The sequence below is a fragment of the Mandrillus leucophaeus genome, unplaced genomic scaffold (assembly GCF_000951045.1).
Source record: "Mandrillus leucophaeus isolate KB7577 unplaced genomic scaffold, Mleu.le_1.0 Scaffold3, whole genome shotgun sequence".
In the NCBI taxonomy this organism is placed as follows: Eukaryota; Metazoa; Chordata; class Mammalia; order Primates; family Cercopithecidae; genus Mandrillus; species Mandrillus leucophaeus.
In genome coordinates, this window is record NW_012103142.1 from 9109806 (window position 1) to 9126152 (window position 16347).

Here is a 16347-nt window from a genome sequence, read left to right on the forward strand (position 1 = left end):
TAACAGCAAAAATTGGGAAAAGCTCAACAGTAGAATGCAGAACTAGACTGAGGTAAATTCACACAGTAGAACACTAGAAAGTAATGATAAAGAAGGTACTATTTCTCCATGCAACAATGTAAGTGAATCTTACAAACATAATATTAAGCAAAAGAAGCCAAACACAAAAAGCTTACATATTGGGAAACCAGGTGGGTAGTGTGTGCCTGTAATCCCATCTATTAGGGAGGCTGAGGCAGGAGGATCACAAGCCCAGGAGTTCAAGACAAGCCTGAGCAACATAGTGAGACCCCATCTCTTAAAAAACAAAAATAAAAATAAAAACTTATTTTAAGTTTTAAAAAGTTTACATACTATATAATTCCATTTATATGAAGTTCAAAAACAGGCAAAATAAATCTATTGTATTAGAAACTAGTATAGGCCAGGAGTGGTGGCTCATGCCTGTAATCCCAACATTTTGGGAGGCCAAGGTGGGAGGATCCCTTGAGCCCAGGAGTTTGAGACCAACCTGGGCAACACAAGGAGACCCTGCCTCTATTAAAAATGAAAATAAAAGAAAAGAAAACAAAATAAAGAAGTTAATATAATGGTTACTTTGGGGGAGGAGTGGGTGGACAGGTACTGGCAGGAGACGTGATGTAATATTCCAAGGTGCTAATAAATGTTCTGTTTCTTCATCTGAATGTTGCTTACATGGGTGTGTTCACTTTGTGAAAATTCATCAAGCTATGCACTTATGATTTATGTTCATGTCTATATGTATATTCTACATCAATAAGAATACTATTTTCAAAAGAAGTTTTAAAAATATTTAAAACTATTTTAAAATTAGGCTTGGAGGCAAACTGGAGCAATAGAAGCAAGTGACTCGGAGTGGGCAGATGGCCCAGGGTAGAGAGACTGGGGGGTGGACTTCTGAGCTTGTCTCTCCTGTAAAGCCTGGTCCTTTCTCCTCTGGCATTGCAGCTTCCCTTTGGGTCCTGGGACTGAGGTGCCAGCACCTCTATGGCAAACACAAGGAGGGCAGGCAAGGAACCAGGCATGAAGGCAGAAGCCCTGGAACGAAGCACCAGCTCTGCCACTGACCCCAAACTCACATGACCTCTCTGAGCCTCAGTAAAATAAAGGGAGACTGCGCTGGTTGGTTGCAGGGCTATTGCTCCAACAGCAGAGGCAGAGGAGCCACACTAGCTGGTGAGGGTTGTACAAACGGGGCTGAAGGAGAGTCACAGCACATGAGCATTTACTCAACAGCATCCAAGGAGCAGAAAACCAGAGAGACACTATTAAACCCGGAGGTAAGAGTGTGCACCCAGTGAGCTGGGTATGGGGACATCATTTGACGTATATCTGCCCTTCACTGTCATTCCAACAAGACTTGGACATGATTCTCAGTTTCAACAAGCCAGTCCTCTATACAAAGCCAGAGGCTTTGTCTGGTCTTAGCAGCAGACATCCCCAATCTATTCCAGGATGAAGAAAACACTGGCAAGGCGGGGAACCACAAAAGTAGGACAGCAGAAACTTCCAGAAAACCTCCGAGTAGGTGCAGTTTGTTCTCCACATAGCTGCGTCCCGCCTCCCTGTCCCCCTCCCCACCCCAACACTGCCTGGTCTGCAAAATCAGCATCCTTTCCTGCCCTCCAGCCTGGAGTGCCCTTTGTCACCTCCTTCCAGTGAACCTGAGCACTCATTTCCCCCAGATCACCTTCCCAGGCTTGGTCCCCTCCATCTGCAGTTAGGGGCACTGTTCTGCCTCCCCCTCAACCCCTGAGTTTATCTCCATCGTAGCTTTTCTCCCTGACTGCCATGGTATGTTTCCCTCTCTAGACAGGGGTTTCTGGGGAACAGGTTCTGTATCTTATTCACCTTTATGTCTTTGGCACATAGGAAGTGATCAGTAAATATTTCCTGAAGAATGGAAGGGAGGAACATTCCCCTAACTAGAGTCAAATTGTAAGTGATCTGCTGAACTCATTCAAATGAAGATGAAAAGCTATCAAATTCCAGGGATAGTTAAATAAGGGATAAATACATTCACCTAAAGGACTGATAGTGACATTGATCAGAGACTGATGAGGGGAAATATATTTCAGTGGGATCCTTTACAGTGATGCTGCATTATCTGTGCAGGAGACCAGTCCTGCACATCTGTCATCATATCTTCAACACCATCGCCAATGGCAGACCAGACACAGTGACAGGTGTGTTGTCTTGTTTAATCCTGACAATGCCCCTATGAGGTGGCTACTTTCATCATCCTCATTTTACAGATAAGGAAGCTGAAGCACAGAAAGGTTAAGTAACTTGTCCAGGACCACTGCCTAGCAGAGCAGGAACTCGAACTCGGCTGGCCGACTCCCAAGCCCATGTGCGAATCATGCAGCTCAGTGCCTTCCTATGACCCTTCAGAACCATGATCTGCAGGGTGACTTAGAAAATCAAGGTCCCCGCCTGCTTAGAGGCTTGGAGTTGAAGGTGAACTCACCCAAGATAACAGCAAAACATATACAAAGGCTGAGGGAGGCAGGAGAGGGCAAGCAGCAGCCGTGTGTGTGTGTGTGTGTGTGTGTGTGGGTGTGTGGGTGGGTGGGTGTGCGTGCGGACGCGCCCATGTACCCATGTATGTACACATGTGTGCGTATGTGCCAGTGCTTACATTTGCATGCCAGGAGGTGGATGGGGTGTGTGTGCATGCATGTATGCAGGAGTATATGAGCAAGTGCATGTGTGTGCTGGGGCCAAGGGGAGGATTTTGACAATTAGGAGAAGGTAATCGGTGTCGACATGTAGTAAATATTTGTAGAATTGAATTGAATTGCTAAAGAGAGCACTTTACAAATGTGAGGTGTTGTTATTACTATTACCTCCAAATCACAGGCCTTAGGAAAAGAGAAGAGAGAGTTGGTAACAGTTGGCCTCTTTTCACCCGCAGAGAAAGAGAGAGTTGGTGACAGTTGGCCTCTTTTCACCTGCAGGCTGCATTGCACGGACCTCTTTATATGGCCTCTCTCTGGATCACTTTCCCCCTGAGCTGGCTGAAGCAGGGCTCTTGTAACCTGTAAGGATGGCAGTGACAGTAACAGAAGGAACTAACATGCAAGGAACCCACCATATGGGCTGGTTCTGTGCTAAGTGCTCTGCATGCCTGTTGTTCATTACAAAGCCACCAATGCGGTGGGGACCTTTGGTATTCCCCATGTGCAGAGGGGGAAAATGAGGCCCAGAAGACCTCCTAGAGGACCAGGCTCTGCTTTTTCCACCACACTCTCCTGAGTCCTCCTGCACAATGCTAGCACATAGCAGGTTCATAGGTGGTCAGGGCCATGCAATGGACTGAATAGTGCAAAGCAATACTCTCTAGAGCCAGTCAGCCCTGAGCAGGGCACTTCATCTCCCTATACCTCTATTTCCTCTGGTAAAAGTGGGGGTGAATAATTGCCATGTCAGAGGGTTGCCGTCATGAGAGAATGTCTGTAAAATGCCCAGTCCATTGTGAGTGCCCGAATACGTTAGCCATTACTATAAATGTGCTGCAGTTTTACTTGAACATAATATTCCCTCCTTCTCTCACAAAGTAATGAAATGAGACTCAGAGAGTTGGTGCAAGTTAAGGGATTATCCAGTCCAACTCTCTCAGATAGCAGCTAAAAAAAAACGTGAAGCCCAAAGAACAGGCCTCATCAGTGGCAGAGCCTGGGTTGAACACAGATTTTCTTCTCCCAGAGAGGGCCTCTCCACCTGCCCGCACTGCCTCTGATGGGGCCTTGGCTGCTCTCGTAGAGCCGGCCCGAAGGTGCAGAAGGGCTCGGGAGAAGTGGGGAAGGCACCAACTCAAAGCTCCAGTCTCTAGATGTGGGTGGCATTAAGGCCTGGGGGGAGAGCAGCTGACAACACCTCCCACTGTAAACACCTGCCAAGGAGGCCAGAGAATGGGGCCCTCCTGAGGGGGCACCAGCTGGCCAGGGATCATGGGAAACAGCATGACTCCTTACGGCCCAGAGTCCCTCAGCGCTCCCAGGCTCATGGAGAAGAGCTCCTTCTTCTCCGGGCTCCCCTGTGCCCACTCCAGTGATGGCCAGTCCTACAGTCTTCAAAAATGTGACAGCCAACCCATGAGGACACAGAGACAGCTCCTGGGCCCTGGGCTGGCCCCAAAGCTCTCCCCTGCCCCTGCAGCCTCTCCAAGGCCTTGGCCCCTCCTCGGCCTCCCTCTGGCTGCCACGCAACCAGGAGCCCACAAAACACCCACGTCAACCTGCCTCCTCCCTGGAGGCCAAAGGCCTTAAAATTTAATAGTCTCTCAAATGCTGTAACGCCAGAGGGGGCTTTTATGGACTCAACAGGGATAATATTATGAAGGGCGTTAGCCGCCTAAAGTGGGCTGCTCACGGTAGGGGGCCCACCCCAGCCCCTCCTACACACTTCAGGGGCCTCCAAGGGGCCCCTCCACCATAAGGGCCAAGTCCCTCAGCAGCGGCTCCGCTGCCTGTGACAAGCTTATTACAGAACAGTCCGCTGCAAACAGGAACCTGATGGGAGGCTGGGACCCCGCTGGCCTTGGCTGGATTGGAGCAGAGGAGTTGGAAAGGAGGGCGGTCCAGGGGAAATATCTTGGTGACTAATGAGCGGGCAATTGAAAGCTGTAGTGTGTCGGTGGGGAGCAGATGGGGAAGGAGGGGAATTCCTGCAGCCTGGCCTCAGAGGTTGTGGCGGGGGCCGGGAGGGAGAAAGTGGGAGGAGGAGGGAGGGACGAAGGGAGTAGTGTGGGGTCAGCAGGTGGGGGAGGAGAGGGAGGGAGAGAGGCCTGGCCTGGCTGTCACCCACAGATGGACACGGTTTCTGGGGCCCAGGTCCAGGGGACTCTGGCGCAGCAGAAGCAGGGACCAGGTGGTGGGCTGAGGGCAAGGCCACTGGGGTTTTCTGGGTCACTCGGCTTGTTTTCTTCTCCTTTTCTGAGGTCTGTAGTTTTCTGCTGTTCCCCTTCTGCCACTTCCTTTCCTTTCTTGCCCTCTTGGTATCTCCTTGCTCATTCTTGCCTGCTTTCTTCCCTCTCTTCCTCCAGGTTCCCCTTCCCCAACCCCCTTTCCCTGTTTTCCTCCAGCTTGGTGTGTCCTGGGACACCAGAAATAGGCATTCTGCCCAGTCTTCAGTAGGTGTAAGTGACCCCAAAATAAACAAAATACTAAACAACACTAAATAAAAGACCCTGGCTGATTTGCTAAAAAACACACGTCTCCACTTATCCTAGACACACAAGTGTACATGCACAAAGGCGCACACATACCCTGGACATATGCGCACACATTCGCACTTGCCCACACTTCTATGTGCAAACACAGGCACGCTCACACACACACATATTTTCTTCATTACCTCCTCTAATACTGTCTTTTTTCCATCTTGAGTTCAATGTTGTTTTTTGTCTCTTTTCGACCCTCCCCCTCCACTTCCCGTCAATTTATTCCAGCTGTGAAAACCTTTTTCCCATCTCCTCTGTCACCCCAGCAGATAGGTGAGTGGCAGGCAGAGGAGTCCACTCCACAGCCACCGTTGGTAATCGATCCCAGATGTTGCACTGGCCCCCAGCCCAGCCCCAGGCAGGGCTCCTGCGCCCGCTCCTACATCTGGGTGTGAAAGGCGAGCTGCAGCCAGGCCTGGGTCTCTGTGGGATCAGGAACCCGGGCTCAGGGGACACTGGTGGAGAGGGCTGGGTCCAGGTGCTGCAGGAGAGAGGAGGCTGGGGTGCAGAGGATAAGGATGTGGGAGTCCTTGGAGGGAGGCCTAGAGGCATCCAACAGATTGTCTGGGTTATTAGACCAGACTGAAAGGGACCAGGGCAGCCCAGAGCTGAGATGCTGAGAGACAGGCTTTCCCTTAGCCCCTTGTCAGCCATTTTATAAAATTATTTTTATAGAGATGCGGTCTTCCTCTGTTGCCCGGACTGGTCTCAAACTCCTAAGTTCAAGTGATCCTCCCATTTCAGCCTCCCAAAGCGCTGGGACTGTAGGTATGAGCCACCATGACCAGCCTGCCATTTTATTTTCTTGGGAAAAAAAGGTTTCCTGCTGCTGTTTATAAATATATGTATTTGGTAAAACACAAAAAGCCAATTATACCACTCTAGAATTCTCCACATGTACCACTAATGGCAATGAAACCAGCTAACAGTTATTGAGTCTTTTAGGTACTTTCTGAGTCATTGTACGTCAATGCATTCTGTCAAGTAATTTTCACAACAATATTATGAGATGAGGACTAGAGTTGTCACCATTTTACAGATGCAACCACAGAGGTCTAGAGCATCTATTTGTCCCATCTAAAAATGGTGGTACTAGGATTTGAGCCCAGATAATCTGACTCCACTGATGACCACATTAGGCTCTCAGTTTCGGAAGACTTTAAAATCTGGAAAGGTCAGAGCTTGAAGGAACCTGGTTCAAACCTTTTCTTTTCTAAAGGAGGAATCGAAGACCAGAGGGAAGTAACTTGCCCAAGGACACACAACAAGCTGGACCCACAGTAGGACTGAATCCTAGGGCTCTTGGTTCCTGTTCAGAGCCCTTCACAGCACCACACTTCTGCCTCTGGTTCCCACAACCTTGACCAAGAGCTGGGCTTCCTGGGGGAGCTGTCTTTTGCAGGGCTTGGAACAAGATGAGAATCACAGACTAGCACACAGGCAGGAGGAAGTGCTTGTATTGTATTGTATTGTATTGTATTGTATTGTATTGTATTGTATTGTACTGTATTTTTTTGAGATGGAGTTTCACTCTTGCCCAGGCTGGAGTGCAGTGGCATCATCTCAGCTCACTGCAATCTCCACTTCCCAGGTTCAAGTCATTCTCCTGCCTCAGCCTCCTGAGTAGCTGGGATTGCAGGCATGTGCCACCATGCCTAGCTAACTTTTGTATTTTTAGTAGAGACAGCGTTTCATCATGTTGGTCAGGCTGGTCTTGAACTTCTGACCTCATGATCCGCCCACCTTTGCCTCCCAAAGTGCTGGGATTACAGGTGTGAGCCACCGTGCCCGGCCACGAAGTGCTTTTAATGATGGGACTTCTATTCAAAGACCGGTGTGTGGGGAAGGCTATGCCACAGTGGGGCTGGCAGACAGCATGGACTGCATCTCTACTGAGTGCCCAGCCCTGGAATCCCAAAGGGGATAAACTCTGTCCTCAAGGAGCAAACTAACAAAAAAGTGAAAAACAGCACAGGGGAATAGTGGGCGTCATGGGGGTGGGGGTGGGGTGGGCGTAGTATGAGCATCTGGGGTAAGAGTGTCAGCAGAGGGAATAGTGAGTGCAAAGGCCCTGAGACAGGAGTGTGCTTAGCCTGCTAATGTGTCCAGGGAACCTATGGCAGGGAAGAGAAACATAGGAGGCATGTTAGAGAAGGTAGGTGCAGATGATGTGGGACCCTACGGCTGTTGTAAGAGCCTGGCTCTTCCTCCCACTGCAATGGGGAAGCGGAGGTGGGGGTGCAGTTTAAGCAGAAGACTGGCACCATCCGAATTCTACAGCATCTTCCTGCCACTGCGTGGAAAGAGTACCCCATGGGGGAAGGGGATGCAGGAAGACCAGGAAGGAGGGCACCACAGTCCTCCCAGGGAGAGGGGGTGAAGACAGGAACCAGGGGCCCACCATAGAGGGGGTGAGAAGTGATCAGATTCTGGACGTATTTTGAAAGTAGAGCCAACAAGATGGTTTGAGAGTTGCGTGTGGGGTATGGGAGAAAGAGAACAGTCAAGTATGACTCCGGTTTTAAGACTACAGAAGGCACAGGCTTGGGGACAGACCAGGTTCATCTGAACATCGAACCCGCTGAATTTGAGGGGGCAGTTATCAGTGCCTGATGAGTGATACTACAGGAACAATCCGGGAGACTGATCCGGTGTCTGTTTAAAATTATAGGGTTTTGCTCATCATTAATTTTTTGTTGCATTGTTTGATTTATTAAAATATTATATTAACATATGATTTATCTTGGTTACTGAAGTTTTGTTTCGCCTCCCTTTAAATTTTGCACCCGAGTTGCAGTCCTGCCTGCTGCAGACAACCATGTGGAATGCGGGGGTTGGGCTGACCTCCTGATTCCTGGCCACTCCCTGTCCACCACGGACCAGTGGTCTTCTGATCAGGATCCGTGACAGGGAGGGGAGCTGAAGAGTGGTCACAGCCAGGAGGTGCTGGACAAGAAGCAGGGTCTGTGTGGATGTGTGGCTGGCTGACCTAGAAGCAGCCAGAAGGGTGTGAGCCCATCAGCCCGCCTCGCCCCACCCGGCCCCGTGATGGATGGCATCTGTCTTCTGCTTTATTAAACTCACGCCGTGGTTCAGCCCTGGATTTGCAAACGGCTTAATAAGCATTTGGAAGGGATCGGGGGAGGGAGGCCGGGATTTCAGGGGGTTACCAAGACCCAGACAGGAAACAGCTTTCACCCTGAGTGGGCCTCAGGAGGGAGTCAGGTGTCCGGGTGGGCGAATAGGGGGAGTATTTGGTTTCACAGAAGGCACTTGGGGCCTCAAAGAAGAAGGGGGTACAGGTCTTTGGTGCCACGCCTCCCCCAGCACTGTTGTTACCACACACTGGGGGTTCACAGCACCTAGAGGGATGTTCTGGGCATTGCAGAGGGCAAGGGAGTGCAAGGACTGGCCAAGATTGGGGAGAAAGAATGGAGTCAGGGGAGAAGAGGCCACTCCTGTGTCTAGGAGTTCCCAACTGCAGAGGACACAGGGTTACACAAAACAGACACCAATCCCACCAGCCAGCCCCCAGCACTCTCTCCCACCTCTGAATTGCTACAGACTCCATGGCATGTGCCATTGGTCTGGAACCTTCTCTGCAGCCCCTGGCATTGGCACAAAATGCGGTTACCAGGTGCCCCTTCTATCTTGAATGAGGTTTGAAGCTCCCAGCAGTCAGGAAAGATGGGCACACTGAAGTCATCTCTCCACACAGGCAACTTGGGCCCTGCTTACTCAGGGCCGTGCGGGAGCCAGTTCACATGGGCTCACCAGAGCAGACTGCAGGCATCTTTTCCCAACTCCTGGCCCAGCAAATGCCACGTTAGTAGCTTGAAGTTGGCCATGATGGGAGTATTTACAGCATGGAAATTGGCAAATGCCTTTTTTTCCTCCTGAAGAGCCAGCTGTTGAACATTTACCAGCACACCACTGCCTCACCTGCTCTTCCACCCGTAAGAACTGCAAGCCCCTTCAGGTATATAAAAATCCACTTTTCCTCCCCAAAAGGCTGGGGAGCTCCTTCTGAATGGTGAAGACTGGGACTGTCTGTCTCTTATTAATAAGGGTAGTATCCAGTGTGAGAGGCAGTAGTGAGTAAGCTTCAACTGTCCACATTCAAATCATAGCTCCACCATTTAACAGTTTGTGATTTACATTGTTCTTTAGTCTGTGATTGGAGGGATTGTTCTGAAATTTAAGAGAAATAATTCCTGAAAGATGCTTTGGAACAGGGTCTGCAAACGTAAGTAGCCAATAGATGTTCATCCTTACTGAGTCTCTGACAGTGCTAAATACTTTATTGTAATTTGAGTCTTACAGCCACCCATATGCAAGATACTTATGTTATTCCCATTTTATAGATAGGGAAAGTGGGATTAACATGTGTTAGGTCCCTTACCTGAAGTCATATAGTGGCAGAGCTGAGATTTGAACCCAGGAGTGTCTGGGTCTAACAGCCCAGCTCCCTCATGCCAGTGGTCCATGCCATTGGATCTCTCCACCAAGAGGATAGTGTTGGAAGTCATAATGATAGCGGAAGTGGCCTTTGGTATTCCTCCTCTCCATCTGGCCACCAGCAGAAGTGATGAAACTTCTTTCTATATGGCCCCCAAAAGAACCCTGTTCCCCAACACATCCCCTCCACACATGCCCATCAGACAGTCCCTTTAGAGGCTGGGACCGTCTTATCAGGGAAATCCACATTTCCTGTGGGCATTTTCTACTCACCTCTTGTCTAATACACTACCTTTGTCTCCGGGTCAGTCTCCCAGTCTGGAGACTGAGAGACTCCCAATCTCTTTCCTTCTCTCACCCCAAGCTCCATATAGCCACCCCTAGTCCTCCAAAGCTATGCAAATGCCCACTCTAGGGTGGCCTGATTCCTCAGGGTCCAAGGCCAGGGTCAGCAGGGGCAGACTCAGGAAGGTCAAGGGCTCAGCAGCCTTCTTACAACTTTCCTCCTGGGTCTCCTTTTTTTCCCCTGCCTCTTGCCAAATTCACTTTCTCACTCCCTTCTTCTTCCGTTTCCTTTCTTCTCATCCTATTTGTCTCTTTGGTGTCTCCTTCTTTATGTCTTATGTCCCCTCAACTCTCTCGCTGCCTTTGTCTCTTTCTGGGTCAGTCTGTTTGGTGGCAAGAGTGCATGTATGTGTGTTTCTCTGTCCCTTTGTTCTTTGTGGATGTCTGTGTGTCTGTCTGTCTCTCCGCGTGTGTCTCTCCCTGCTTATTCCAACATCCTGAAGAGTGTGTGCGTGTGTGCCTCTGTGTGTGTGTGTGTGTGTGTGTGTGTGTCCCCGTATCTAAGAATCTAACTCTACCTCGATGCCTCCCTGCTCTGTGTCTGTCTGTCTGTCTGCTGCTGACTCTGTGCGTCTGTCTTCGTGGCTGTCTCTCAGGGTCTCTCTCCGGCAGCATTCGTTCATCAGGGCTGCACTCCGGAGGCTCCCGGAGGAGACCCCCACTCACCCCTCCCAAAGTTCACTGCCTTGTCAAACGGAGCTAATCTCCTGCGGGAGGAAAAAGCCTCATTCAAACTGGGCGGGGGGAGGCAGAGGGGGAAGGGGAGGTCTCCTTGGCTGCAGCCTGAAAACACCCCGGCCCATAATACCCCTTTTGTTCTAGGCTGGTGGGAGGGGGTGGGCGGTGGAATGAAAGAAGGGGGATATTAAAGGAGCAGGTGAAAGACATGTGTCTTCAGCAGCCATAGATAAGCGCTTACCCCCTTCTCATCTGACTGAGGCCTATTATCTTCCCGCCACAGTCATTACTATTAATATTAAACACCCCCAATCCCGCTTGAAAACAACCTGAAGGGGCTGCTTCTGTCTCTAGCCAGTTCCAAGGGGAAGCTGCTGCCCTGACACCTCCCCCCACAGTACTTGACCACCAACCCAGTTTCCCCAGACCCAAAGTCTCCTTGAACTTCCCCGTGACCTTCAGCCCCGAAAGTCCCCCTCCACTTTCCCCCCAAGCCCCACCCTGAATCCTCTCTGATCACCAAGCCTTTCTGCCTCTAGTGGATTCCCCATTTCAGCTTTATTCCTAAGGATTTCTCTATACCCCAGCTCTCTTCTCTCCACCCCTCCGTATAACCTGAAATGGAAGACAGAAGCACATAGATGTTTGGTTCCCTGGCTTTGACATCTAACCGAAGTGGACTCGCATTCTGATGCTGCCACATTCAGGCCGGGTGACCATGGTCAATTTCCTTAACCTTTCTGGGCCTCAGGTTCTCACCTCTAAAATGGGGGCAGGGCACTGCCAGGCGCAATAGCTTACGCCTGTAATCCCAGCACTTTGGGAGGCCTAGGAGGGTGGATCATCTGAGGTCAGGAGTTCAAGACCAGCCTGGCCAACATGGTGAAACCTCGTCTCTACTAACTACACAAAAATTAGCTGGGCGTAGTGGTGTATGCTTGTAATCCCAGCTACTCCGGAGGCAGAAGTAGGAGCATCGCTTGAACCTGGGAAGCAGAGGTTGCAGTGAGCCGAGATCGTGCCACTGCACTCCAGCCTGGGTGACGGAGAGAGATTCCATCTTAAATAAATAAATAAATAAATAAATAAATAAATAAATAAATAAAATTGAGGCAAATTATAGTTCCTAAGACATAGGGTTGTTTTAAGGATTATTGTTTAAAAATGAAAGAGTTCCCAGGACATACCTGATGTATTGTAATGGCTCAATAAACAGTGGTAGCAACTGTTGTTACCTGGACAAAAAGCACCCCAGGGCAGCAGGTGTGTCCACTCATTCCTTCTTTAGTCCATCACTGCGCCCCTACTCCGTGCCAGCTTCTGTGTTGAGCACCAGAGAAACAGAGGTAGAGAAAACAATTCCTGCCTCCAAGAATTCACAAACTGGTGGCAGCAAGAGACTTATAAACAGGTAAACGCATCACTGTGGTGCTGGGTAATATATACCACAAAAGAAGTTATTATAGGAGCTCTGGGGAAATGGGACAATGAACTGCTCCTCGTTGGCTAATGTTACACCAGTAAAGCACTAATTGCCTATTCAGTATCTACAAGGTGGCAAGGCCAGCTATCACCATGCCCATATCTACAGTTATAGCTCGCAAGAGGAGTAACTCAAGTCTTCTTCCAAGACAGGTAGAGGTTTACCTGGGGCCATGTGAGGGGCCCCCTTCCCCAGCTTCTAGGGCTCTGGACTGCCAGGGCTGGCCTGCAGAACCTGCAGACACAGGAAGGAGGGAAATGAGAGCTCACATTTACAAAGTGTCTCCTTCAAGCCAGGCACCAGGCTGTGTGTTTCAGCAGTAGGTCACATACTCCTTCTCACCACTTCTCTACCAACCAAGCATCATTGTACTCATTTTACAGGGAAGCAAATAGGCTCAGAGAGAGGATGTGACTTTCCTAGGATCACACTGCTAGAAACTGGTGGAGCAAGATTCTAAGCTTCATCTCTCTGGCACCAAAATCCATGTTATTTCCATTTCTAGTGCATCTCCAACTTTCCAGCCCCAGCTCCATCGCTGCCCAAGTATCCTTAACATCAGGGGAGCTTGAACAAATACACAGGGAGGATGAGAGGCAGATTCTATAAGAAGAACAGCCTCCTACAAGTCCAAAACTTTTTTGACATCTTGTGTCTTATCTTAAAAGCCTATGAGCTTTGAATTTTACTCCATAGTATAACTATGTGTACTATAAATTAAAACAATGTTTTAAATGTCATTTTAAAATGTTTCCCCAAAATCTTCAGATAAAATGGAAGCTCCAAGAAGGTGTGCTAAGTTTATTTATTATACTGCTTTCTCTGTCCTCTGGGGTAGGAGGCAGGGAGGGAGAGAGAGGGTGTTGTCGTGGGCAGCCTTGTCTACTTTTGGTGACTACAACCCTTTCTTCACTGAACCCCTGCTCCTCTCTTCCATGCAATTCTGTGGGGCTGCCAATTACAACTCCCCAGCTCCTCTGGCCTCAGGGTGGGTCCATGAGCCAGGTCTAGCCAATTGTCAAACATAACTTTCTTAGACACCTGACTTGTCCAAAAGGTGGGCACACGACCCAAGTTAGGCCAATAGGAGCTCTTCGCTAAAATGTTATAGCTGGAGGGTGCTGGGAATAGCAAATCCTCTCTTTCTTCTGAGATGTGAGCATGAAATTGCTGCCATGCTCTTCTACCCACCTCTCCCTGCCCTCCAACGGATGAGAGAAGTCTCGACCTCCCTCTCCCTCTTCACGCCCCCACTGCAGTTAGAGAGGAAGATCAATTGCAATAGGAAAAACTAAACAATACAGAAAGATGAGGCTGTCACACACCAAAAAACATAGCCACCATACGAATGAGATCAAGAAAGAATGCAAGAGAAAGAGAAAAAGCTGAAGATATCTTTTGAGGCATGGCAGTCCCTAAACTTTGCCCCCTGCCCCAATGCATGTGCACGTATGCATGCACACACACACACACACACACACACACACTCCTATCCTTCCCGGTTATTTAAGCCAATAAATCCCTTCCTTTTGCTTAAACCAGTTGGAGGTGAATTTCCATCACTTGGTCCCTGAGCAATATCTCCTGGCACACTCAGTCCTACTTAATAACTCCCAGCTCCCAGCACACTACAGCCCAGAGAAGGAGCAAGGGCCCAATGGGGTTTGGAATTGGGGAACTCAAGTTGTATGTGGAGTAGGTGTCACATTCTCCTACCAGGAACCTCCCAAAGTTCTCCCTCACAGAGCGTTGGGCTGGAAGGGACCTCGAGCAGAGGGCTGGCAGGGAATCTATCCCAACTAGCTCTCTGTTGCCTTCAAAGAAGCTTGACTCAGCCTCCTGCCTTGGAAACCCATCCCAGGACCTCCTGTCTGAGACACTGCAAATCTGTCCAGCTTAGTCAAACCTGTTTCATCTTCTCCTGCTCTAGTGGAAGCTGGAAATAGCCAATCCCTCCTCTCCTTTTCCATTTCTTCGGAGGCTCAGCCCACTCTTTACTATTCTTTTGCCCTTGTTAGTGTAGGTTCATGCATGTCGTGTGTACTAGGTACTGGCTAAGAGCGCAGGCTCTAGACAGATTGCCTGGGGTCAGTCCTGGTTCTGTTCCTTCCTAGCTGTGAGACTTTCGGCAAGTTGCTTACCTTCTCTGTGCTTTGGTTTCCTCATCTTCAAAATGAAAATGATTATATGAATTAATATATAGAGAGTGATTAGAACCATTCCTGGCACATAGTAAGTGCTCAATAAATATTCATTATTATTATATGTTAATGCTGTGTGTATGGATGTTCAGCCCCTCTCCCATCTGATTACGAGTTCTCTGAGGACAAGAAACATACCTTATTCATCTTCAAAGGCCCAGGGCATCAAAGGGCTTGACATAAGAGAGGAAGCTCAAAAAAAAAAATGTATGTTGACTGAATGAATGGTGAATTGGCTGAACACTTAGAGAATTTAAGTCCTGATTCCTGTCCTTAAGTTTCTCAATAGTCCCACGTGGGTAGCCATCAATTCTGCCTACATCTGAACCCAGATGGGAGGTTTGTCGGGCAAAAAGGATCTTGCAGCAGAGTAACAACAGAAGCAAGACCAACCAGCTCTGCCCTGTGTACACCCCTTAACAACATCCAAGGCTGTGTCACAATGCCACACATCACTGTGAAGTAGACAGAGCAAGGGTAATCCTTATCCCATCTTACAGATGAGTAAACTGAGGGTTAGAGCAGTGATGTGACTTTCCTAAAGACAGACACAGCTAGCTAGTGGCCCAGCTGAGGCCACAGCCCCATCACCAGACTTGATCAGATCTCTGTCAACCACATCCCAGCAGTCAAATGCTCCCTCCTTTTGCCCTCCTGCGGGGCCATGCAGCACCCACCACAACCCCTTGGCCCACTGTGGTCTAGGCAAGAGCAGAAGAGTCCAAAAGCAGATGACTATCATCTTCCATTTATCTTGGTATCTATGACCACATCTTCCATATGTCTCAATATTTGTATAGCCCAGTGGGAGGGTTGTAGAGAGTCCAGAAGTGAAGGCAACTCCAGAGCACACAATGGTCCATTGTGCCCCTGTATCCCCCTTCCCTTCACCACACCCAGCACACAGCGTCCTGTTTACCTGCCTCCAGGGCCTGGCTCCATCTCAGGTGCCACTCCAGCTGGGCCCACGCACAGGCATTGCCAAACCCTCTGCCCACAAGCCCTCGGCTTGGCAGTGATGCCTTTCTTGGGGATTCCCCCCAGCTTTTGTCCCACCCCCAGTCCCTTCTACCCCAACACAGACTCCTCCTCTTGGCTCATAGCACAGTACATGGCACACAGTAGGTTCTCTGGAAATGGTTCCCGACAATAAGCTGCTCCTTAATGACGATCATAATCTCAGGCCCATCTGTCAAGGGGTTCTCCCAGCTTCGGAGGTGGGCGATGGCATTGTGAAGGAGGTGGGTTCCAGCGCTAAGTGTCAGCTAGACTTAGAAAAAGCTTCCTGTCCCTTTCCCTGAGCCTGGGACTTTGGGGGGAGGGCAGCGTGGGAATACAGAGCCTGTCCATCTCTAGGGACAGAAGACCCATATTAGGCGCTGTCTTGGTCCAGCTGGGATGCCATTCTCCCATTCTCTCAGAAGTCAGAAGTCAAGGGTCAGGGCACCAGCAAGGTCTTCAGGGACAGAAGTCCAGGCAAGAGGACAGATGGAGAGGTCTGTTCCTTGGGCCCAGATTGTGTTTGGGGGTCAAGAAGCCGGGTAGAGGTGGGAGGGGAAAGCTGCCCGGGAGAAAGTTAAGCATCAGTTCATCCACATACTTTTCACACCCTGGGACAGAAGAAGAAGAAGAGTGAGAAAGAGAGGAAGATAGCTGAGGGGAGCAAGAAGGGAGAAAGATAGGGACACCACAGAGAAAAGCCAAGAGGCGAGGCCGGGGGCAGTGGCTCAAGCCTGTAATCCCAGCATTTTGGGAGGCCAAGGTGGGCAGACCACTGGAGGTCAGGAGTTCAACACCAGCCTGGCCAACATGGCAAAACCTTGTCTCTACTAAAAATACAAAAAATTAGCTGGGTGTGGAGGCATGTGCCTATAAACCCAGCTACTCGGGAGACTGAGGCAGGAGAATCACTTGAACTCAGGAAGCAGAGGTTGCAG